Source organism: Coptis chinensis, chromosome 8, assembly GCF_015680905.1.
Source record: "Coptis chinensis isolate HL-2020 chromosome 8, ASM1568090v1, whole genome shotgun sequence".
Classification (NCBI taxonomy): domain Eukaryota; kingdom Viridiplantae; phylum Streptophyta; class Magnoliopsida; order Ranunculales; family Ranunculaceae; genus Coptis; species Coptis chinensis.
In genome coordinates, this window is record NC_141463.1 from 70257108 (window position 1) to 70266064 (window position 8957).

The following is an 8957-nucleotide window of genomic DNA, read 5'->3' on the forward strand; positions in this document are numbered from 1 at the left end:
GTAAGATCCTCTTAGCGATACGTACTGACAATTTTTTACCGTTAGATTTAACCCAACAAAAATGAAAACCTGGTAGAATTATCTATTGTGGGAATGAGGGAGTAGCAATTTCTTGCTCTACTATCAGCAATTGTTTCGTAGTTTTTGTTGTACGGACATGAAACAACGTTGACCTCGATTTTTGTGCCAAACTATAAAAGTTTTTACAAACCTCTAAAGCTTCTAGTTTTTTAATTCATCTTCTTGATTATCATTTTTTTGGTGATTTTGGTAAGGTTTTCCATGGAGGACAAAAACACAAATCTTGATAATGGATTTTTCTAAAGTTCATTTTCTTGATTATCTTCTCATTCTACGGTTCTCATTGCTTATTGATATGTTTTAAACTTTGGTTTGTTGTCTTCAGTGTTGGTTTGTTTCTAGGTTGTCTTGGGTTTGTTTTTATGTAGTAGTGTATAAATTTTTTTAAGGTTTCCATAGTTGTGTTTACTATTTCCATATTGATTTTGTTCTTGTTGCATGGAGTGAAGAAGTATATAACAGGTGAGATAAAATTGAGAGTGCATGTTTGATGTGTATATTTCATTAGAAGGATTTATGTGTCTTGTGGAAGGTTTGTCCAAGCGCATAAAATTGAGTTTTTGTGTGATGTACTTAATGAACAAGTCCCTTTGTAGATCGATGAAAATTGACTACTTAAATATGATTCAAAAGCAGAAAAAGACAACTGTGCAGTTATTGTAGTGAGTTTGGATTGCCTTTTCAGCCGCGGTTCTGCCAGGTTTTAGCAATGAAGACTGTGTGGATGCCATCATCAGCTACACGTACATATACCATCAGCAACTTGGTTTTTTTTAGAAATCCCACTTCCACTTCCACTCACTACACCAAAAATGGCCAAAAACGACGGTTAAATCCGTCCTAAATTCAGATTTGCGACGGGAAATAGTGTCCCAGACTTTGCCGCATATAGCCCTGTCATTAATATTTACGACGGGAAATAGCGTGGTAAGCTGAATTAGACTTGCGATGGACTGGAGACAGTTTATGCCGTCATTAATTTTAGGACATTCAAATCCATCGTAAATTACCTTTGCACTACAACAACAAATTTTCAAAATTAGAACTCGAGAAACCGTCGTAAATTTGTGGTATGAGTTTAAGACGGAAATATTTCCGTCGTATTTCATTTTGGAGAAGCCTATTAACGACACTATTTACCACCGTCGTATTAGTTTAAAATAATTTAAAAAAAAAAATTATGGGTATTTTTCCCTAGACACCCCTGCTACCTAATTTGAAGTTTCTCATATCATAAATCAGTTACACAAACAACATACTAAAACAACACATTTCAAAAATTGATATATATAATACATTGATAATTTACAATGTTTTCAAAATTTTAATTGCCAACAACTAGCTAGGCTTTCAAAGTATACAAGGCAAAATAAGAACATAATGAAAAATACAATTTGGAATTTGGAATTCCTATCTTCATCACCTTTGCGCATCTTGTTCTTTCAGGTAAACAACCTTGAGAGTTTTCTAGAGATGAAACAAGCAGCTAGACCAAGATCCAATGCCACTCCACACAACGCGACAGGAGTATTATCAATCGAGTGCCACTCCACACAGAGAAGTGAGTTCACAAAGTTGACTTCGGTTCGTCCGAATGAAACTAGAAGTTACTGTACAAAACTACTTATGGCCATATCAATATATGAATAATATAAGGGTTCCCATAATATAATACCCATGCACATATATAAGGAGTACATAAATAAAATAGTTAAGTTATAGTAGACAACTTTGCCTTCGGTCTACCAAGATCCAACTTCTCCTGGTAAAGCTAGCCGGCTAGCCCAACATGAGCGGAACACGTAGGTATATCTAATTTGTTGATGTACCTGAATTGAAAAACAAGAGCTCTAATTTCATATTGTAATTACGTGAAATGTCATCAAACTTTTTATTGTTCGATCTCTTCAATTATTCGAGATCGAGACAAATTTTGAAATAAAAGAATATATCAAATTGATATCATATGAGCACAATGTATGCGAAGAGAAAAACCTATCTCGGACGAGTAATCTACCATAGAGCAAACCTCTTTGTTCAGACTTAAGAAAATCATTTGGAAGTGGAAAATTATACAAGAATTAAAGCATATTGAAGAAAAAGAAAAAAAGGAAGTATACCTGCTCCTTTAGCATCAGCACCTTGAATGAGAGTGAGAGGGACCATCAAAGGAGGGTTGGTACTGGAGAAGCCATGCCCTTCCAACTCTGAGATATCAATAACACTCAAATCCTCAAAACCACAAAAATGAAGAATACAACCACAAATTACAAAAAAAAATGATGCCAAAAAAAACAGTACTAAAAAGATACAAGGTGATCAATTCCCTCTCCAATTCACCTCCCTTCCATAGTCATTAAAAAAAAAACACAATTCATTTAATTCCCTTCATTCAATGTCTCGGCCCCCACTTCTCTCTCTTGGTGGCTTAATTAAGTTTCCTCTAAAATTCACGGGATCCCCACAAGAGAAAGCCACTCAATACCTTCATAAAAGGGAAAAGAAGAGCTACCAAATATTTTGTCCCCCTCCATCCCTTTCCAGGAGAAAACCAATCTATTTTTTTTTTCTTCATGGTCGTTCAAAGTGTCCCCTTCTTGCTAATTACCTTATAAGGGGATTTTTGCACAAAAAAAACTAACCTGCTGCCACCACCCCATATTCCAAGTAGGAGGTGTAGGTATTACAACAATAGTTATCTTTAAAACCTTAGTGGCGTTATATGGACAAGCAACAAGGTGGCGTGGAGTTTTAATATACTAAGGTAGCAGCAGTGCAACAAATAAACCTAGTTCTATGGTAAACTAAATACCAAACATGAGTTGGGACAGTCATATCTTAACTTCTAACAAGATGAATAATACCGATAATAGGAAAAATAAATGACAATTAATTAGAACATGGTACAGGACTATGACAAAGCACTTGTGTAACCTGAAACATATGAATGACAAAACAAGATGGATAATACCGATATTAGATCTCTAAGGAAATTACATGGGATGATCTTATTACACTTGAAAAAGTACATAGAACCAATTCAATCTTAGTGAACTAGAATATTGTCAATTAACAGTAACAACGCGGGTCCGCTTCCAAAAAACAAACATTTCAAATTAAGAATCTTGGGGATCACAATATATTAATTACAAACAATGCAAATAAAACCAAAATCAGATTAGACACACTTCCTGTAGCAATAGGCATTATTCCACAATTAAAAAAAAACACACACACACCTCGGCAAGAAATTTTGCATCGTCCATTGCATGAAGATCCAAAAGTCCAATTCCAAATTCCCCTCTAAGTTCAAGTGAATTAAGACCATCCACTGCTCCCGAACTCTGCACAGTTGGAGTGTACGGTTCAGAACCTGACTCCCCATTCAAGTTAATGTTCCTCAACAACTTAAAGAGAAAGTACAGCTAATAATGCGTACATAAGCAACTAGGCGAAGAGGAAGACAGATATCATTATGCATAATTTGTGATTGATATCCAGACTAGGCCGTGATTTGAGCTCGTGACCTCCATGTCATAATGGAATAACCTCAACGTTGTGCCAATGCAGGGCCTCAGTAGTACAAATTTCTTTGCATTTACTTCCAAAGCAGTTCTAAATTATAGTGTGCAACAGGCTTACGTAAGACTGCCAATAGATAATCAAGATTATCGAAACTAAATTGATACCATAGTTAAACATTTAATAACAAGAATACACAACAACTTTGAAGAGAAAATGCTAAAGAGCTAGAATTACTAGTGAAGAGGTAACGTACCACAATTTTGATCTTAGCAAGATTGCTTTCATTTGTGGTCATCTCCTTTTCATTTGTTTGTAATCTATTTGAAACATTAGCTACGTGTTCTCTTTGCTCCCTGCTAGTCTCTGCATCGAAGTCATTAACAAACCCTCTTGTAACGGAGGCAGGAACAGTGATAACTCAAAGGATTCTGGCATAACATGCTGCCAAAGAATTACCTGAATTATTACAAACATGAAAAAGCCCAAATTAGCTAACTAGCACTCATAAGTATACATAACTAACTAGGACCAAAGAATCCCTGTAAGCCATGAAGCAAAAATCAACTATTTTTTTATTTATGTATTAAGAAATTACAAAGGCACTAGATAGTATACAGTACTCATGAGTGTGAACATTGATAGGGAGAAATTGTAGAGAAAGAAGAAAGTTAAACCAACCTTAAGTAATCGCGACCAATATGACAAATCATGTAAGCCTTAAGTAAGCCTTTGATAGTAGAATATGGACATTCACCTTACAATCGATAAGTAAGTCTTAAGTAAGTGTTGGGCCAATCGATAACTGATCCTATATCCTCCTCCCCAAGAGGTGCGCGGGATTCATATATAACATGCTCATATTCAGAGGGATGCGACACAATCTAGCTAAAACCACATAACCAACTTTAACATTTCAAGAACTCATGTGACATTCGTAATCAGCTTAACTCTTTACCCATATAACCCCAATCAAAAAAATTAAATAGAATGCAAGCAATGAAATGTAACTAGCATTTCATGTGTTCAAAAGGTGGCTTACCTTGTTACGTATTTGACTCGAGGGTGTGGAATCGAAAAATAAAACATGTGCTCGGAAAACAGAGTTGATCATGCCAAGGAAGAACCTCTGAGCAGTCTCAATGGCAATGGTTGCAAGCAAAACATCCCTTCCCAAGCAAAACATCCCTTCCCAAGACAATGGTTGCAAGCAAAACTACATAAAATAGCATAGGAAATACCTAGATATCCTCTGAATGGCCGTGAGATTATTGAATGAAACTTTGAAGTAAAACCAAAATTTTTAGTATAACTACATAATTAACCCAAAATTCAAATAAGGGGAAGGATTAGGATACTCCCGACTTGTTTTACCTATCATGGATAAGGAAATTGAAGCTCTCCTTTCATACCACTTGACAAATAAATACCAATAGTCTATGTTCATTACTAATCTGCTCACTAGAATTTACAGCTTTGCCTAGACGAACGTGCGCAGCCAAATGTTGGAAATGGGTTGCCAGAAAATCAAGGTAGATAGGAGAAATACCAAATAGAATAAGTACCCATCAAAAATTGCATTATCATCAGCAAAATAGAAATTTCAATTGGGATTATAGCGTACATGGACAATTTGAGAAGCTGCAGCAGCGGATGGCATCCCTCGGCAGCAGTTCATAGCCGCCTCTAACGATAAAGCATATCCCAAACACCATCACTTGAAATGACAAACCTACCTCCCGCAGTGTGGATAACTGCAGTAATCACATACAACAGTTACTAACAATATGGTAAATAGTTTGTTTTTCTTTACCTCATAAAATAACTAATGGTTTTTGACTCAGAACAGAGAAAACTTTGTTTTGAAGGAATTCAGAAATGAAAAGACATGCCCGAACAAGTAACGATAATGCACTACAAGTCTATAACCAGTGATTGGCAAATTTCTAGCTCCCATCCCACCCACAAAGAAGTTTTCTAGGCAACCAAACACACCCTTAGTAAAATTACCACTTCCAGGAGCTCTGGTATCAGGATTTTAGTTTTCATCGGTATGTTTAAACTTTAAAGTTTAAACACTAATAATGAATCATCTTCTCAAGGACTCAAGGAGCACCAAATATTTGAATATAACAGGAAAAAATCCATAGAAAGATAGAAATTGAGAGAGATGTCCAACTGGTCTAGCAGTTCAAACCGACATATTTTTAAAAACCATAACTCCCAAGCAAAAATGGAGTCAGTACTGAAAGAGGATAACCCCCTCATTTAATATGTGAGGTTTCATTGTTGCACAACACAGCTCTTTTGAACTGTGAGTTAGAAGAAAAAGCTCAAGTTATCAAGATGTAATATTTTATAAACTTATTTTAGCATTGGAAACCCCGATGTAAAACTGAAAATTAAAAGAACGGACAAAAGAACAAAATTAAATAAAGTAATAATGAAGAGTATTACACTAATGGGGCATGGAAACAAACAAACAAAAAACCAGCACCTAAAACAATTCTACAAATATCAAGATCCAAAATGAAATGAAACAATAAAATTTAAGGTCGAGAATAAAACAACAACAACCATGTAAAACTGCCCAATCGCTATCAGTGGTGATAGTATATGACTAAGTTCCATACTAATTTTTCACAAGGATCAGTATGTTATAAATAATTAAGAGCAGTTGTAGGATACTAATAAAAATATACATACATATATCATCTAAAATTGTATTTTCTCCAAAAACAATTGAAATGCAAGAGAAAGGTTGCATAAACGTTAAATGCCAACTTCCTATAAAATATGTAAAATAAGAAACATATAAAGACTACAGTTAGACAAAGAAAATCATATGATTTCCTTCATGTAATATTTATCTTCCTTGGATGAATCCCTTTCCTCATTATCCCATAGAACCATGATAGAAAAAACCTTTATGTCGATAAATATTTCTTTCTCAAAACAAGTTGCAAACAGAAAAGCTGGTGGCAGTAATCACCACATTTAATGCACACAACCCCAACTTATAATAAAGGTCCAAATCAACAGTCTACATTAAATTTTAAGTTAAAGGCTCAAGCTTGATATACCACTAAACCCGATGATCGGTTCGAGGATCAAAATAGAAGTAAACTATGGTCAGGAGATTTTGTATGTTCTCTGTTGATCTTCCCAATACCTAAACCTACTAACGTGGAAGATAATTCAATAAATTTTTACTGCAAGTACAATTTCACAAAAGTTTAAAGGATTTGGAATATACACCATGTGTTAAGACTGATATGTATTCCAATTAAAGAACCACATCCTAACCCTTCAAACCCTATCTAGAAATAAATAAAAATCTAGAACTATCAAACCAAGCCTGCAAATTATAGTCCAAACAAACAAAACAGACATACATCACAGTATAATGAGGAGGACGACATACCCACTCACGAAAGAAAAACAGAAGAAACCCAAAACCGCCCTACTGAACAAAAACAAGGATTGAATTAAATGAACCTGAGGAGTCAGCCAGCGGGGTCAAGTACGCCGCTGGTCTCAAAGAAAAAAAAAAGTCCCCCCTTCTTTTAGGATGGGCCATTGACTTCCTTCATTTCTTGGTAGTTCTATAAGGCAGGTAGCGACCCCAGGCTGTTCCCGTAGCTCCCCTCAGGCTGTTCCCCGTAGCTAGTTAGTTAGATATAAGACAAGAATAAGACGGAAGATCGAATCCAACACCAACACCAAGCAAAAGCCGGCCAACATACAAAGTACTAATGAAATGAAATTCCCTGTGTGAAACTAAGTAACACAGATGAGCATGTACAGGTAAAAGATTCTAGAGATATACAACCAAACACACGTGGAAGTTGAAGTATAAATATAGAAGTAGCACAATTCCACAATCTAGACATGGATTAGTCATTATTCCATCTTTTAAACACTAGCAGTAGCCACACATATCTTAATCATTCCCCATGCTTGTAAAATTAATTATACATACTTTCCAAGATGCACACAAATATCAAACCATCCTCCTAATTGGAATGAAATGAGAATTATTAAAAATGAGACCTTGAGAAATCCAGCACAAATCGCATAATTTCATCAATTGAATCACATCCTATTACTCAATAAGTATTTGAATTCTTAAAACTTGTAACATACCAAAACACAAAATGAGGGTTTAGCTAATCTTGGAATTTTTTGCTCCAAATGAGTGTAAACCCAACAAATTCGAGGATTTTCATGTTAGCCCCAACACGAAAATCAATTTCTCAGCACTGGTCACCCAATTTTTTGAACCCTAACCCACAAACAAACAAAAAGAAAAAAGAAAAAAGCAATCCAAATGCTATTAACTAGTAAATAGAGAGTCTCCAATCAATAGGAAAGAAAAATCGTACCTTGAAGCCTTATAGGAAGGAGATGAAGTACACTGATCCAAGAGAGGAAGAGATGAGGAGGAAGACTACGGCTGGTGTGGATAGAATACTTTCGTCGATGGATAAATCATTGATGGGTCGAAGAAGTTTTAGAAAAAAAAATTAGCAAGACAAGGGTTTCTGGATGCTGGACGAAGAAGGCAAAACTTTAGTTTTAAGGCAACTAGGGTTCGCTTCAAAGAAAATTAGATACACTTTTGCCCGTCCTAGATTAAGGACGAAACAAGTTGTCGTCTATTTTTTGGGCTAAGGCCTCGCGACGGTTTTCTCATGTTTGGGACTCAAAAGCCCGTCTTAAATTTAAGACAGGAATGCTTGTCTCAATGGGCGTCCTAATTCCACAATTCTGGTGTAGTGACTTCACAGATCACCTAATGGAGTTTTGGAAATACGTTTCACTGTATAAGTTTGGGAATGAATCAATGTAATGGTATTTTGTGGTTTGTGAAACGGCCGGTTCAGTGTGCTTGAGTGTCAACACAGTAACTGTTAATGTTCACATATTTTGTTTGTGATTATATCAGGGGTACCTTTATATCAGTGTTGTTGTCTATAAGGAGATAAATGAGAGAAATCTGTATGGAAACTCAATAAGAAAAGATGTATTTAGCATTCACAAAACTGGGCTAGATGTGCCATTCTAAACTGAGGTAACTGGCAACCTATAATGTATGATACATCAGCAACTGAAGCCATAAACAAGAACACAATTAAGACTATCAGGTTGACTTTAATATACACCTATAACTTATGTACAAAATAGTATTATCCAATAACAAGTTAAATAAAAGTTAACTTTGATAAGTTTATCCAATATAAAATAAAGCAAAAGTGTAGCATTTAATAATACATACTGAAGTTGAGAAGTAGTAACTAGCATCTCAGTGCCATATTTCACCATTGTTCCCACCCAACTCAGTTACAGCTTGT

The 8957-nt window shown here is 35.4% G+C and overlaps 1 long non-coding RNA gene across 7 annotated transcripts; it reads right to left on the bottom strand.

The window, feature by feature from the left end:
• Positions 1-1352: 1352 nt before the first annotated feature.
• Positions 1353-8190, bottom strand: LOC147482738 (uncharacterized). Of its 7 annotated transcripts, none has more exons than XR_015204868.1 (7): positions 5614-6120; positions 4646-5357; positions 3860-4062; positions 3321-3425; positions 2202-2288; positions 1812-1910; positions 1353-1701 (listed from the first exon to the last, which is right to left on the bottom strand). It is a non-coding gene; the product is annotated as an uncharacterized LOC147482738 (long non-coding RNA). The 7 variants fall into 7 exon arrangements; XR_015204865.1 differs by having other exon boundaries at positions 1353-1910; positions 4646-5083; positions 5228-5357; positions 5614-6119; XR_015204866.1 differs by having other exon boundaries at positions 1353-1691; positions 5614-6119.
• Positions 8191-8957: the final 767 nt, after the last annotated feature.